Raw genomic sequence first — 17352 nt, 5'->3', positions numbered from 1 at the left:
GATAGTTAATACCTCATTGGTAGAATGCTATCTTCCAAGCCAATTAAAAGAAGCTACAGTTAAACCATTAATAAAAGATGAAAAGGTATTTTTAAAGAAGTTAAGTAATTATCACTCAATCTTGCAACTTCCCACTTTGTCCAAGATAATTGAAAAATGTGTCCTGGTACAACTTGAAGAGTATGTGAAAGATTAAATTATCTTAGATAAAAATCAGTTTGGATTTCATAAAGCCCATAATATGGAGCATCTTTTCTTATTTATAACAGATATGTTGTATCAAAGATTGGATAAAGGGTTGTCAGGTTTACTAGTGCATTTGGATATTGTGTCTGCGATTGACACAGTGAATCATCAGGTATTGCTTACTCAGTTGGTATTCTTGGGATTAGGGGAATTGTATTAGATTGGTTTAGTTTATTTTTGGGTGAAAGGAAACAGTGGATCCAAAAGAATTCAGTGCAGGCTGCATGGAGATCCATTGCAGGGGGAGTATCACACGCCACAGTACTGTTTAATATTTATATAGCACCCCTGAGTATGGTTATTCTCTTGGAGTTCAATATTATATGTATGCAGATGATATTCAGTTGTATATTCCCTGTGATACAGATGGTTTCTTACCTTGCATGCTATTTCAGAATTCTTTAGACACTATTAAAACTTGGTTGAGGGCTTCTTTTGAACATTCAAAAAATAAAAATTCTTTGAATTAGTAAAAGTCCCCCTAATAATGATCTGATGGGTATTAAGTATCTTAATAAATGGATAGTGTTGCATACTGAGGTTCGGAAACTAGGGTTGCTTCTTGATTCTCAATTAACATTTAAGTCTCATGTGTAACATCTAGTTAAATATTCTTTTTATAAATTAAAAATGCTTAAACCACTTAGACACTTGTGAAACCAGATTTGTTTAGGACAGTCTTGCAGACATTGGTTTGAGTGAACTTAGACTACTGTGACAGTCTACTGGTTGGACTTCAACATGCCACAGCTAGAACAGTGAGTGGTGTTGGTCATTTTGACCATATTTCTCCTGTTCGCCTCTCATTACATTGGTTACCGGTATGTTGGAAATACCAATTTAAAATTGTGGTTATTTTACACAAACTACTGTATGCCGATAACGGTTGTTCAATGGCACAACAGTTAAGTTGGCATGTCCTAGCTCGAGATTTGAGGCAGCAGGTACAGATTTACTTAGGCTTCCGGCAGCAGAGTTACAGAGCTTTCATAAATGAACATTTTTTTTATGTAGGTACCAAATTATGGAATGATCCCCCAATAGAATTAAGGTCTCAAGAGGGATATTAAGGTGTTTAGGAACATGGTTAAGAGACATTATTTTATTATGGCATTTGAATACATTTGTTTAGAGTTTTATCAGTTTTATATGTTTTTTGTATTTTGGTTATATTTGCTGTTTATTTTATATTGTTTGTGGTGATTTTATGAATATATTTCATGTAATCCACACTGGGCTTATCAATGGAAGCAGTGGACTATAAAAATGTCTAATAATAATAAAAAAATAAGATGAATTATTTTGTTGTGTAAATCTTCACCAGGGAAGATACTGGGTTGATTCTCAAACCAGAGGCCTTCCTTAGGTATGTTGCCTCTGAAGTGTTAAGACTAAACAGTAAGAAATCCCTATAGCCTGATAGAATCTAACCCTGAGTTCTAAATTAACTAAAATTAGAAAATGCAGACACATTTACACTGATTTGCAATTTGTCATTAACAACACTGCTGTACCCGAAGACTGGCATTGTGACTCCAGTTTTTAAGAAGGCCGGGGGGGGGGGGGGGGGGGGGGGAGGGGGAGCTCGTAAATAATAGATTTCTAAGCCTGATCTCAATACTTGATAAGATGGTGGAGACAATTATCAACAATAAAATCATTAAGCATATAGAAGGAAATGGTATATTTATTTATTTATTTATTTTTAATTTTTATATACCGAAGTTCTTGTGGGAATTACAAATCACTCCGGTTTACATAAAACGATGAACTGCCCAACAGCGGATGGGGGCTTTACATAGAACTGTAGAACATAAGGAACAATAAAACCGGATGTCAATTTAACATAGTAATAATAAATATAATATAATATAATATGTACATACAATTTAACTATTTAACGTAGTAGAGATGACCTGTCAAATCTACCATATAGATACAATAAGAGTAATATAGTGAACTTATGGATTCAAAAATTGATTGAGCAGTTGTGGAGTCCTGATAGTAGGAATTGGTGAGATGTCGATAATTTAGGGATACTATTATTTAGGAAGTCCTCTTGTCTATTTAGTTATAACCTGCATGAATTTTGACAAAGCAAGTCATGTCATAAAAGTCTATTCAAATTCTTTGAAAGTGTAACTAGGGACATGGATGCCGGTGACCTGCTGAGGTGTATTTGGGCTTTAAAAAGACATTTGACAAAATACTGCATGAGAATACTCTGGAAACTGATAGGCTATCAGATGGGGCAACATATGTTCATGGATCCGTAAATGTATCCTTTTAAAGCTTGTGGTAAATACTAGGTGTATGGAGTGTGCACATGATATCATACAATCATCAAGCATAGTTGATAAATTGCTTTAAATAGAATGACCAACAAACTAAGGGTTTAATTGCTGTTCAGCACCAAGGTCTGGACAGCTCCTATGATCAACGTTAATACCATATTTTAATATTTTAAATTAGGATGCGAATAAATAGAAGTAATCTGCCATCTATTTTGGCGTAGTGTTGTCAACTGAGGTAATTTAATTTGGTTGTTATGTGCCCAAATTACGTCTAAAATAAACGCTGTGTACATTTGTAGCTGTACAGAATATTAAGCAGTAGTATCCTGAAAAACTCCAAATAACGCGAGCAATTAAGATCAGTGATATGCTACAAATATCAAGGAGCTCTCACCAATTCTCATTTAGTTTTTGAAACAATCTTTGCTTTTATTGCATAATTTAAGAGAGCTCCCAAAAGTCCCTTCCAGCCCATCATTGAATAATAACTTTAAAGTCAGTGGAACCTTAATACAGGCCTTACGGTGACTTTTATTCCGACGGCTGCTGCAGAGGAAATTGAAGCTTAACCCACCAGTCTTATTAATTCATAATGAATAATTTTTCCCCATTGCAGTAGCATCACAACTCTGCAGGATATTTCACCCACCGCCAATAAACGACGGGAAATCAGCAATAGGATCCAGAGTCTTCCCATCAATCTTTGGCAAGGTCTCTGCCATTCCCCAACTTTACTTTCAGGATAAGCTAGTATGGTTAACAGCATGAAACTTTATAGAACTGTAATCAATACTAACATACCACCTGGTACTGGGATAGGAATCAGACCTCATTTGAGACAACGTGCATGATTATTTTCACCTCTGCATCACACTTCCGCTTATAACGTAGGAAGTACAGAGACACGAAGTAGTACATTGCGCTTGTCTCCTTTCTTTTTATTTGAGCGACGCCTGAGGCCCAAATTATTAGAGCAAGGCCGCGGGAGTTTCAGCTTCCGTCCACGTGACCCAGGGCGGACGCGGCGGGAGGTTCAGCTTCCGCTTAGGTGACGCAGAGCTGTGGTTCGCTAGCGGTGTTCGGGCCCACGCTGTCTCAGGGATCGTAGCAAGGGTGGTCTTTATGGTGTCCAACAACGCAGCCAAGTCGAGGTGAGAGCCACGTTTGTTGGTCGCGGCGCATTACTGTTGCTCTTTCTGCTTTTTCCTAGCGGCTGCTGCTGGTCCAGTCGGGTAACCAGCCGCCGCCGCTGCTGCTTTTTGGCCCGCGCTAGCTCGGCTGTTTACTGCGCTGCCGGCAATAATTTAGCCTTGTAGCGAGATGCGTAACTGTAGACACAGTGCTTCTTAGGGAACAGGAGGAGAAAACGTCAAGTATTATCTACAAATGTATATTCTTTAATCTTTTGTTAACCAGAATCTTAAAACGTATTGCTGCTGTCAGCTGTGGGGTTTTTTTTTAGTATGTATGGACTTGTGAGCGTGCGTATATGTGTAGTCTGGCGTGTTATCCTTATGATCAGCGTTCGCATCCCGAGTATGGTTAGTTACTGCTTGACGTTTTTCTTTATTCTCTTCTCGTTTTATAATGGATTTGCTAACCAGTACATATGGTTTCGGTAGACTTTTTTTCTGTGGCTTTCAATATTTGAAGTTGCAATTGAGAGAGTGCGGGTTTTTGTTTTTTTTAAACTCAGATAAAGTAAATGTAAACTGATTTAGCTTATTTGCTACTTGTAATTTTCAACTGAGGTTTTTTTTTGTGATGGCATTAAATATTAGATTATAATGGTATTTAATTACTTTAATAAGAAAAACTCGTTGAACGAGTTGAAGGAGAAGTACATATATATTTTTTAAAAAAGCATTTCTCAAAAAAAAAAACTTAAAAATGTCCTGCCGCAGGTATGTTTCTTTGCACTCTAGGACTGATGATTATAAGTGACGCTTGTGGATAAAAAGAACTGAATGCAATTTAGCTCAGTCACCGTGGGGTGGTATGCTGGTCCTTTATTTTTCACATTAAATATGTTGGGTATATCTCTGGCAATAGAAGTATAAAATATAAAGTTTGGCTTGCTATGTTTTTCTTATTTAGTATAGTTTCATATGCAAAATTGTTGGACTTTTTCTAATGTATTAAAGTACTTTACCCATATGGCAGCTATCAGTTTCCTTTTCTGTGGGCAAGTTGTTTTTATCTTTTTTTTGTTTTGTTTAAAGAAAAAGTAATGGGATGGTCTCCATTTTTCACTTTGGCTTTAATGGAAAAAAGGAAGCAATTGTATTTCCAAAAAGAAAATCCTCACTGTGTGTGATGGCTACTTAGTAGTTTTCTTGGTTATGGATTTATATTTAGGTTAGGGCCTTTGGTATGCTGTAATACTGCAGTAAGGGCTGCTAATTTTGGTCCTTGTGGAATTCCCTGTTTCCTGTAAAATGGCTGTAGGAGAGTGCCAGGTGGAAGTGGTTCTGGATGGTTTAACTCTCATCTCCTATCAGATCTGGGCTTAGTGGTGGTAGGGCTTAATTTGTAACCTATCATTAAAATCAACTGTTGTACCTGAAGATTGGAAGATGGCCAATGTAACTGCGGTTATTTAAAAAGGGCTCCAGAGGTGATCCGGGAAACTGTAGACCGGTGAGCCTGACTTCAGTGCCAGGAAGAATCGTAGAAACTGTTATAAAGAATAGAATCACAAAATGTTTAGATAGACATGGTTTAATGGGATACAGCCAGCATGGATTTACCCAAGGGAAGTCTTGCCTCACAGATCCTCCTACATTTTTTTGAAGGGGTGAATAAACATGTGGACAAAGGTGAACCAGTAGATGCTGTATTTGGATTTTCAGAAAGAGTTCAACTTGAGTCTTCTAAGAAAACAACAAAGTCATGGGATAGGAAGTGATGTCCTTTTGTGGATTGCAAGCTGGTTAAAAGACAGGGTAGGATTAAATGGTCTGTTTTCACAATGGAAAAAGGTAAACAGTGGAGTGCCTCAGGGATCTGTACTTGGCCTGGTGATTTTTTAATATATATTTATAAATGATCTGGAAAGGGGTACGATGAGTGAGGTGATCAAATTTGCGGATGACACAAAGTTATGCAGAGTAGTTAAATCTCAAGCGGATTGTGATAAATTGCAGGAGGACATTGCCAAATGGCAGATGAAATTTAATGTGGAGAAGTGCAAGGTGTTGCATATAGGGAAAAATAATCCTTGCTATAGGTACATAATGTTAGGTTCTATTTTAGGAGTTACCACCCAGGAAAGAGATCTAGGCATCATAGTGGATAATACTTTGAAATTGTTGGCTCAGTGTGCTGTGATGATCAAAAAGGCAAACAGAATGTTAGGAATTATTAAGAAGGGAATGGTAAAATGATGGATGTCATAATGCCTCTGTATCGCTCCATGGTGAGATCGCATCTTAAATACTGTGTGCAATTCTGTTCGCCTCATCTCAAAAAAGATATAGTTGCACTGGAAAAAGTATAGAGAAGGGTGATCAAAATACATGGTATGGAAAAGCTGCCGTATGAGGTAAGGTTAAGGGAAGTTAGGGCTGTTCAGTTTGGAGAAAAGGCGACTGAGGGGGGGATATGATAGAGGTCTACAAAATCATGAAAGGACTCGAAAAACTTAATGTAAATCGGTTTTCACTTTTTCTGGTAATAGGACTTGGGGGGGGGGGGCATTCCATGAAATTAGCAAGTAGCTCATTTAAAATAAATAGAAGAAAATTCTTTTTCATTTACCGCATAGTTAAGCTCTGGAATTCACTGCCAGAGGATGTGGTTACAATAGTTAGTGCAACTGGGTTCAAAAAAGGTTTGGATAAGTTCTTAGAGGAAAAATCCATAAACTGCTATTAATTACAAATAGCTTGAGATTTATTTCATGTTTGGGTACTTGCCAGGTTTTTGTGACTTGGACTGGCCACTGTTGGAAACAGGATGCTGGGCTTGATGGACCCTTGGTCTGACCCAGTATGGCATATCTTAGGTTTTTATCATAGCAAGCATTCGCTTTCTAGTTGCTTGGAACCAGACTGGTATGTTTTGGATCACAGCCAGCATCATAGTGCTGTGTGACTCAAAACTCAGGGTCCCAGCAGTACAGGAGGAAATTTATAAGCACATGGGGTTGCTGTTGCCCTACTGCCAAGTGGAGAGAGTAAGGGATCGGAAGGAATGGGTGGAAGGTGTTGTGAGAAGAGGGATTGGTATTAGGAGGGAGGGATGCAGGAGGACCTTGTGAGACTGGAAAATTGGGCATCCAAATGGCAGATGAAATTTAATGTGGATAAGTGCAAGGTGATGCATATAGGGAAAAATAACCCATGCTATAATTACACAATGTTGGGTTCCATAATAGGTGCTACAACCCAAGAAAGAGATCTAGGCGTCATAGTGGATAACACATTGAAATCGTCGGTTCAGTGTGCTGCGGCAGTCAAAAAAGGAAACAGAATGTTGGGAATTATTAGAAAGGGAATGATGAATAAAACGGAAAATGTCATAATGCCTCTGTATCGCTCCATGGTGAGACCACACCTTGAATACTGTGTACAATTCTGGTCACTGCATCTCAAAAAAGATATAATTGCAATGGAGAAGGTACAGAGAAGGGCTACCAAAAATGATAAGAGGAATGGAACAGCTCTTCAGCTTGGAGAAGAGACGACTGAGGGGGGGATATGATAGAGGTGTTTAAAATCATGAGAGGTCTAGAACGGGTAGATGTGAATCGGTTATTTACTCTTTCGGATAGTAGAAAGACTAGGGGGCACTCCATGAAGTTAGCATGGGGCACATTTAAAACTAATCGGAGAAAGTTCTTTTTTACTCAACGCACAATTAATCTCTGGAATTTGTTACCAGAGGATGTGGTCAGTGCAGTTAGTATAGCTGTGTTTAAAAAAGGATTGGATAAGTTCTTGGAGGAGAAGTCCATTACCTGCTATTAAGTTCACTTAGAGAATAGCCACTGACATTAGCAATGGTAACATGGAATAGACTTTGTTTTTGGGTACTTGCCAGGTTCTTATGGCCTGGATTGGCTCCTGTTGGAAACAGGATGCTGGGCTTGATGGACCCTTGGTCTGACCCAGTATGGCATTTTCTTATGTTCTTATGTAGTGGATTACTTCTTCCCAGATCCAGGGATTCTGCATTTCCCACCATGTCCCTATTTTATATTTTTCTCTTTTTCCCCCTAAGAATGAAATTAACTGGATGCACAAGAAATGACTTAATTGTATAAAGTAAAACACAAATTCAAATGATTTACTATGTAGAATTATACTTTGGGTTGGGTCTTATGAAGAATTAATTTTAGTACTGTGGTGTTTTATATTGTACACTAACGTCAGTATATAAAAGTTTTAAATAAATATATTATTTTATTGGAGCTTTAACTGTTGTTGAATGTGCTTTTTATTGTATATGTTTTTATCTATTAGATGGATAACTTTACACCATGGGCAACTAGGCATATAAGTGGCAGATTAAACTTAGTGTGGCCAAGTGCAAAATGATTAAGAACCACCTTGGTGAGGCAAGGCCCCAGGGTTTGTGGTAGAGCCCAGGCATTGGACAAGAGCTGGTGATGTAGGCCCAGTGGTAGATGGGGAGTTATTTGGATGACCTGGGCAGGAGCAGGATCAAAGGCCGGATTAATGTTTTCCACAGAGCAGGTACCATGTTGTTTGAGACAAGCATGTAAACAGGTCCAATCTAGGCACATGCGTTTTTAGCTTATGTGCGACCAGCATATCTAGCTCTTCTGAACATAAGGGATAAGTATTCTAGAACTCCCTGGAGATCCAGCAGCCTGCATCTGCTAGGGCCGCAGGTTTTACCTTGTTGTCTTGTCAGTTATACACATGGGCGGATTTTAAAAGGGTTACGCGCGTAACCCCGAAAACCCACTCCTGCGCCCGCCGAACCTATTTTGCATAGGCCCAGCGACACGCGTAAGCCCAGGGACGTGTGTAAGTCCCGGGGCTTGAAAAAGTGGGTGGGGTGTGGCCAGAGGTCTCTCCACTGCTGCTGGGTGCTGTCGCGTGCAACCTATGCCTGTCCAGAGGCAGGCGTAAATAAAAATAAAATAAAGGTGGGGGGGGGGGATTTAGGTAGGGCTGGGGGTGGGTTATATAAGGGGGGGGCAGAAGGAAAGTTCCCTCCAAGGCTGCTCTGATTTCAGAGCGGCCTCGGAGGGAACAGGGAAAGCCATCGGGGCTCCCCTAGGGCTCGGTGTGCACCCCCTTGCGTGCGCCGACCCTGGATTTTATAACATGTGTGCGGCTGCGCACACATGTTATAAAATCGGGTGTAGATTTCTGCTCACCGGGTTGCGTGCACAAATCTACGCCCGCGCGTAGGTACGGATATCTGGCCCATGGGGAAAAATATTCCTAACTTTAGGTATGTAATGCTGGGTTCCATATTAGAATTCACCATCCAGAAAACATATCCTGCAGTCATTGTGGACAATGTTGAAATCCTCAGCTCTGTGTGTGGCAGAAACAGACAAGAGCTGTTAGGAATTCAGAAAAAAATGGAGAATAAAACTGAGACTATCATAATACCTTTTTATTTGATCCATGGTGCGACTGCACCTTAAGTATTTTTTGTGCAGTTCTGATCACCCCATCTAAAAAAAAAAAAAAGATTATAGAACTAGAAAGGGTACATACAAGGGCAACAAAAATGATAAACAAACTGGAACAGCTCCATTATAAAGAATGGCTAAACAGATTAGGGCTCTTTAGGTTGGAGAAGAGATGACTGAGAGGGCATACAATAGAGATTTTATAAAATAAGTGGGGTGGAACAGGTAACTAAGGAATGGTTATGCCTTTTTAAATAGTAGTACTATTAGACTCCATGAGACTTAACAATCAAGCAGTGGGATTTGTTGCTGGAGGATGTGGGGCAAGGCATCTAGCAAAGAAGGATTTAATAGAGTTTTGGACAAGTTCTTGGATGAAAAGTCCATAAAAAAACTGTCATCTCTCCATCCACAAGCGGGAAAAGGGAAGGGACAGTATTCACGCATCTTCACTTACTGCTACAGATCCAAGAGGTATTGGTGTCTCCCAGGAAGTACCAGTAAGAATTACCAGAGCAAATGGATCAGACACCCAAAGTGGTGCGAATTACACAGGGTGGACCCCCCCTCCTGCTCCCAGGAACACAGATTAGAATACTTTCACTTGTCATACCAGGCAGGATTGGCAACAGCATCTGTCACAGTTTGTTAGCATCATCAAAGCCCACCACCACCCCTCATAATGAGGTCCCGGTGTCAAGCCACCCACAGACTTCCAGATTCATGAAAGGTACCCTTACACTGCACCCACCTGTTCAGAAGCCTTGGTCCCGTGGGACCTAGCCCTAGAGCATCGAACCTTTGGACATCAGTTCTCCAAGAGATCTCTCTTGGAAAGTTTTCTTCTAATCACCCTTCCCTCAGCAAGAGGGGTCAGTGAACTACAGGCATTGCCCCACTATACCTAGAGTCTCACCACGTTAAGGTGGCATTGCGAACACATGCCCCCCTTCCTTCCACAAAGTGGCCTCTGTGGTTCATCCCAACCAGGCTGTCACCCTACCGACTTTCTTTCTGAAGCAGAGTAATGGCTTCACTCGCCAGTCTGTAGACGTGCCTCAACTTATGACAAGCGTCACACACGTTTGGTATCCAGGACCTTTCAACTCTTCACTTCCTTCAGCCCAAGTGCCCATGCTTCTGGTTTCCAAAGAACTCTTTCGTCTTAGATCTCTGAATGCATTCTGTTCTGCTCCAACAAAGGATCAGAAGCCCTGAACACTGAGCCTAAGGCCATCAGGTAAGAGCAGTGGCTATGTCCATTGCCTATTTAAATGGAATGCCTATCCTAGATACATGCAAGCCGCCACGTAGACATTGCAGCCTACCTTCGCTTCACACGACTGCATCAACCAGCAGATGGCCGTGGATGTAATGGTGGGCTGATCCCAGGATCAAAGTAAAGAGACTGTCCACAACAAAGTACCAGGTTGAGCGTGCCGCTGGAGGGAACGGGTGCACCACTTCCAGGTGCTCTCAGGTGGTGCTCAGCCTTTCAGCTAGGGACTCCCAGACATGATGGCTAATTCAGGCTGCTTATCTGCGGAAAAAAGCAAGTTTGCTTACTGTAAATGGTGTTTTCCGTGGATAGCAGGATGAATTAACCATGTTGTTCCGCCTGCCTCTCTGGACAGTCTCGACTGCAATTCCGTCCAAGCTTGACTAATAGACTGAAACAGGCTGGGAGTCACATGGTATATAACACCCACATGTACATAGGACAAAGCTCTGTGTGCTTTGAGGAGCTCCACCACCAGGAGGACTGGAGGATGTTCCCAGATATCATGGCTAATTCATCCTGCTATCCACGGAAAACACAGTTTACGGTAAGCAAATTTGCTTTTCTCAACCTTTTTCAGCCCAAGGCACACTTACATAAACAGAAAAAAAATCCCCCCTCACCTCATTGGTCCCAGCACATTATTATTATTAATAAAAACCAATAATGTACTTATTTTTTTCTTTATATTTAAGTTTGCTCAAACTGTGGCCCTGCAGTTCCATTGCCCCATTCCATTCCTCTGTGGTTGGGCAAGGGGAAGACTATGATGGAGCAATGGAATTAAGGGCAACAGAATAGGTCTGTAGGTTGGGTTTGGTGGAAGGAGGAGCAGAGAGAGAGGAAGGATTTCATGCCATACAAGTACGTTGCAGAGACTTAAAACGGTTTCCTTACTTGCCCCCTTTTGACCAAATTTTGAAAGGCCTGCGCGTATTTTCAAACGGGCCTGGCCATGCGCGTAAACCCGGTACGTGCACAAGTGCTAGGCCTCTTTAAAGGGGGGGGGGACTGGGCATGGCGGGGGCAGGCTGGGACAGCATCATTGTACACTGTCCCGATGACTCGCTGGCATGCGCAGCTTTCTTCAGCTCTGGCCCTGAAGTAAGTTGAAAAACAAAAAAAAAGATAGGGCTTAGGGGGTGGGGAGGAGAGGGGAAGAGGGAGGGAATTTAGGTAGGGGGCAGGGAACTGGGGAAGACCCAATTGCGCCACCGCGTGTAATTTGCAAAAGTTCACACCCCGTGCATGTTATTAAAAACAGTGCATCCGTGTGCGTGCACATGGACACGCACATACATTTTTAAAAATTTACCCTATTGTATTTAGTAGCATTCACTTACTTTTGTGCAGGTTGTGAGCTCTACTGTATGCTGCCCTGCTCTTGGCCTCCTCCAACTGCCACCAGCAGCAAAGCCGGTGCAAGGGTATGTAGCACTCTAGGCAGTCCAATGTAACACTGCCCACACTGAATTGAAAGTGCCCCTCTTACAGTTTTCTCTCTCTCCCTCCTATAGCCTGAACCCTCCTGCTGGCAGTGCTCGCACGCAGCAGCTGTGAGTCTGCTTCCTGCCATGCCTGCGGGTGAAAGAGTTTTGTGGCTCACTTCCGGCAATTTTTTTTTTTTTTTAAAGACTTTGCAGGATGAGCTCTCCAGACGCGGCACGCCGGTTGGGAAATGCTGCAAGATCTGGAGACAGCATTAGGCCATGGAAGCAGTGAAGGCTTAAACAGCAATAGTTTTGGGGTTTCTTTGGGCTGAAAATGGTCTGGGGTATTAATGGCTATGATGGGCTACATGAGAGGCAAGAATAGGTGGTGGTGAAGTCCTAGATGCGGCAGGATTATGGCCTACGCTGTATGAGGGAATACTGAGCTGGAGGTTTCGAGAGCCATGTGTTCAGGTGACCATGGCCAGCACAGGTAGTTGGCTGGAGCAGCAGCTGTATCAAATGAGTTGGCAGAAAGTGATGGTGGTGGCGGTATGCAGGAAGCATACTTTTGGACTGAGCAGTGGTGATGGCGTGAGGCAGCATGGTGAGTGCTGTCTGGTGTGAGGCCTGCTCAGAGGTGTCAGGTGCAGTTGGAGTGAGCCACAGTGGTAGTATTGGAAGTTGGCATGCTTATTCCACAGGAGCCCTGGAAATGTTAGTTGTCTTATGCAATGGTAATAGTGATATGGTGGTGGGGAGGCAATTTATTCATCCCTCAGTCCTCTCTAAGGTCTACTCCCCTCCCACTAGTGCATTCTAATTCATCCCCTCTCCCCCTGTTGATAGGAGACAAAGTAGAAAAGCATCAAGCTGGAGCTGCTGCTACTGTGGCACAGCAAGCACTTGGCCATGGTAAGTTAAGATCAGGATTATCCTTCCTTTTTGGGCAAAGTCATTGTAATTGTAACAATTTCATTTTTTATAAGGAGCAATATGGATGTCCATATTTAAAAAAAAATAAATCATAAAAGTTAATCTTCCTTCAGGCCCTTCCATGTCAGACTTCTCTCTTTGGCCCTTTTTTCTCCCAGGCAAAGATCCTCGTTATTCCCTGTCTTCCAATTCCTACAGTGAAACAGTTTCTGCTTTTTTTTTTTTTTGTATGAGTTGCAATGCATGTGTATTGTTTAGTTGTCCACAGTTGGCTTTTGCAGAGAATACTGGTGGGCTGATGTTAGTGCAGGGGTATATATACTGTGACGTCAGATTTTCCCTGTCTCCATCTACTGGAAGAGGTACACAACTCACTGGTCGTGGATTAAGAACATGCCATACTGGGTCAGACCAAGGGTCCATGAAGCTCAGCATCCTGTTTCCAACAGTGGCCAAACCAGGCTACAAGAACCTGGCAAGTACCCAAACATTAAGACTATCCCATGCTACTGATGCCAGTAGTAGCAGAGGCCATTCCCTAAGTCAGCTTGATTTAATAGCAGTTAATGGACTTCTCCTCCAAGAACTTATCCAAACCTTTTTTTTAAAACCAGCTACACTACCTGCACTAACCACATCCTCTGGCAACAAATTCCAGAGCTTAATTGTGCGTTGAGTGAAAAAGAATTTTCTCCGATTAGTTTTAAATGTGCTACTTGCTAACTTCATGGAGTGCCCCCTAGTCCTATTATCTGAAATTGTAAATAACCAATTCACACCTACCCATTCTAGACCTCTCATGATTTTAAAGACATCTATCATATCCCCCCTCAGCTGTCTCTTCTCCAAGCTGAACAGCCCTAACCTCTGTAGCCTTTCCTCATAGGGGAGCTGTTCATCCCCTTTATCATTTTGGTCGCCCTTCCCTGTACCTTCTCCAGTGCAATTATATCTTTTTTTGAGATACAGTGACCAGAACTGTACACATTACTCAAGGTGCGGTCTGACCATGGGGTGATTCAGAGGTATTATGACACTTTCTGTTTTTATTCACCATTCCCTTCCTAATAATTCCTAACATTGTTTGCTTTTTTGACTGCTGCAGCACACTGAGCTGATGATTTCAATATTAACCAAGATGATGCCTAGATCCTTTTCCTGAATGGTGACTCTTAATATGGAACTTTGCATTGTGTAGCTATAATTTTAGATTGGTCTTCCCTAAGTACATCACTGCTTTCAGCAGGTCCAGGGGGAAGAGTCTGGCTGAGAGTGCTTGGCAATAGGTGGGGTGGAGGAGGACAGTGTCTGCAGAGGGAAAGGAAAAGCAAAGGAATGAAAGAAACCAAAAAGTGTTTAAAAAAAAAAAAAAAAACCCACCAAAAAACAAAACTAATGATAAATCAAATATTCAAAAATATGAACATTTTAAATAGTGACAAAATAATTTTTGATTAACCCTTAAGTTTTCTGGCAGGCTTCTTTTGATTCTAGATCTGCTGAATCCCTGGTTACCTCTTAGTAATATGCTTTCTGAAGTTATTTAGTCAGTAGCTCTATTATAAGAGGAAAAAAAATCTTCTACACCTCTTCATACACCTCCTCTGTTCACCCATGAGGCTGAAGAAAAGTCTTATGCATAAAGCAGAATATAAATGGCACAAGATTTTGACACCAGCTCTTAAAGAACTACACCATCTAGCATGTTATGTTTATAGGTCAGCTTTTGAAGTTTCTAGTGAAACTGTTTTATCTCACAACTTTACACATTTCCATGAACTTTCTGGCATAGTTAGGCGACTCATGTAGGTAGGCACCCCATGTGTGCCATGAGTCGCCTAACTATGTCAGAAACTTTGAAGTGAGCAGTTCTCTATTATTGTTTTAACCAGCTTTTAATTGTGTTTTAAGACAGTTTGATATTAAGCAAGTAGTGGAAGAAAGTGAGTTGTTAACAGGGAATAGCAATTGTATATTCGCTTATATTTTGAAATCTATGCTGTAAGACACAAGAACAGTGCATAAAGGAAACAGATAATAAATACTACCGAGTACAGTGCAGAACCCTGAAGTACCGCTTGAGAAACAAACTTCCAAATGGACTGAAATTGACCAGTCCTAATCTGTCGCTTCCTATTGGATGAGTAAGCCAAAACCATTTATGTACATTATTTTCAATACTAAGAGAGGAAGGCCTTGCTAATAAAACAGAATGACTAACAGTATCAGAAGCTGATGATATGTCAAGACAAATCACCACCACAGCTGACTGTTCCTCTATCTAGCTGACAAAACAAAATTTAACAGTGACACAAATAATGTCTCTGTGCTGTGGTTTATTTAAAAGCCACGATCATGCGGAATTAGAACATGGTTATCTCCAAGAAAATCTGTTAGTTGCAAAAGCACAATCTTTTCCAAAACTTTAGCTGAGAGGTCTACAGTTAGACACATTTTGTCTACGGCAGATTTTCTTTCTTTTTTTTTTTTTTTTAACCGGAACAACCAAAACCTGTTTAAGGGAACTTGGCATCCAGCCTTCCTCTAATGAAAGACTGACAATTTTAGTAACAGTTTCAAGGAAAGAAGAATGCAAAATAGAAATAAACCAAAAAGGGCAAGGGTTTAAAAAACAAAAAGAGAGGCAGAAGCTGAGACAAGACCCCAGCAACTTTTGCAGTGGGCACATAATCCAAACTATCCCAAAAATATCAATGTATCTGGGTTGCAGAACATTTAAAAAAAATACCCAGGCTGTTTATGAACTGAAGGTCATTGAAGCTTGTGAACCTTATTCACCAAGAATTATGTTTGAATCTTGCCAAAACAGAAGGTCTCTAGATTAGTGATGCTTCCATCCCTGAAGAGCTAACAAACCTTGTGATAGTATGAATCATCCTTTTTCATACACTTTAAGACACCATAGGTTTTACTTTTGATTAAAAAGCTAATGTTAAAACCCCAACTGAACTCTGTTAGACTGGATCCTTTAAACTATGAATGTTTAGATCACTGAAATACAAGATTTTTGAACCATAGTTCAGGCTTTTATTTTTTTAACTTTAGTAGATTACTATAACTATTTTTACTGGCCTGTCTAAATATTTTCTAAATGGCTGTTAGAGTGGAAGGGGCAAGATGCAAAGTAAAACACCAGCAAATCCAAAAGAAAAGGACTACATCCATGAAGAGCTTTATACATTAATGCCAAAGGTTTGAATATTATTTGACACTTTATAGGGAGCCAGTGCAGATACGGCAAGAGATGTCTCTTATGGAACAAGAAACTGTTAAACAGGCAGCTGCATTTTATAAAACCTATAAAGCTTTTCCTCTTCATCCAACCAGACCAGTTCAGATGCATGGGTTATACTTCCTATCCAGCAGATGGAGACAGAGATTAACAGGTTTTATGATGTCGCCCCTTTATAGGCTCCCATGCTAACCTCAGCCTGCCGGTATTCGCTGTCTCCATCAGATGGCAAGCAAAAGTCTGTGCTGTGACCTGAGGCTTGGTTAGGCCAGATGAAAAAGTTTGGCTAAGCAGTTTTTAGAGGGGTAGCCCCTGAGGTGAAAGTCCTGTATTCCCTCCTTCAATTGAGCATTTAGACAGAGCAGCTCCTGAGGTGAAAGTTTTATACCCCCAGCCCTATGCCAGGAGGCTTCCGGATTCTGGATCTGGGCTTCAGTTTGCTGTGAGCCTCCCCTTCCTTCTTCTCCTGCTCTCCTTTTTTCTTCAGTTTCTCCTCCCTCTTTATTAAGCTCTCATTTAGCCTATTCTATTATTGGACCTTTGTTATGGAATGACTTACCTAACAGAGTGCAATTGAGGATTATAAGACATTTTGAAAAAAACTAAAGGCTCATGTGTCTTCTCATTCATTTTAAAATGAAAATTTTGTATTTTAGTTAGGCTTTTAGTTTGTTTGCTTTATTTGCTTTTGTTGTCCATAATTATACTAATAAAAAAACCTCTGTAAATAGTTTTCTACCCCTGCCCTCTGATTTGTCTTCCATGTGTGTTTCTTTTCTAATTTCAGCCTTCCATTTGCCCCTCCTAATGATGCTCCAGGTGAGCTTTCTTTGGGCCCTGCCCTGCAAGAGTTAGTTTTGTCTACACTAGAGTGTACAGCATGGCCTTTTTCATTATGATGAAGGGTAATGCCTAATTTTGGATCTTATCACTTCACAGGAGCTGGAACTCATGCTCCCTTTTTACTATGCTTGTTTTGGCTTAGCATAGTTTATTACTTCCAGCACAGGGATGCTCCCAAAGCAAAGAACTGCACTATTTATTTCTTTGAAAACACTTCCTAGACCTCTTTCCTCTGTCTTAAACAAGTCACCCAAAGTGGTGTGCCGTAGATAAACATATGACAATACATAAATATCACAACTATGGGCAAAATTCCTTTATCTTTTACCCCAAACATCACCTTTCTGCTCCTTGTCTGGCCTCCCCCCCCCAGGAGTGACTTTCTTATCATGCATAGGAACTTTTTTTTTTCAAGTGTCTTTGTCATGGGACAGCTTAGGAGTTGGCTGCTGTGA

General features: G+C 40.9%; 1 protein-coding gene across 4 annotated transcripts in view; it reads left to right on the top strand.

Annotated features, from left to right (window-relative positions):
- The first annotated feature begins 3465 nt into the window (after window positions 1-3465).
- PHF20 (PHD finger protein 20) overlaps window positions 3466-17352 on the top strand; it is a 280282-nt gene continuing 266395 nt past the window's right edge. For 2 of the 4 annotated variants that reach the window (XM_029611169.1, XM_029611171.1), the window contains exon 1: window positions 3466-3691. The gene's annotated coding sequence lies outside the window, so the exon portion shown is untranslated. The remainder of the gene's footprint in view (window positions 3692-17352) is intronic. The other 2 variants (XM_029611170.1, XM_029611168.1) reach the window with 1 other exon arrangement.

Source organism: Rhinatrema bivittatum, chromosome 8 (genome assembly GCF_901001135.1).
Source record: "Rhinatrema bivittatum chromosome 8, aRhiBiv1.1, whole genome shotgun sequence".
Classification (NCBI taxonomy): Eukaryota; Metazoa; Chordata; class Amphibia; order Gymnophiona; family Rhinatrematidae; genus Rhinatrema; species Rhinatrema bivittatum.
This window is presented reverse-complemented; position numbering and strand designations above follow the sequence as displayed.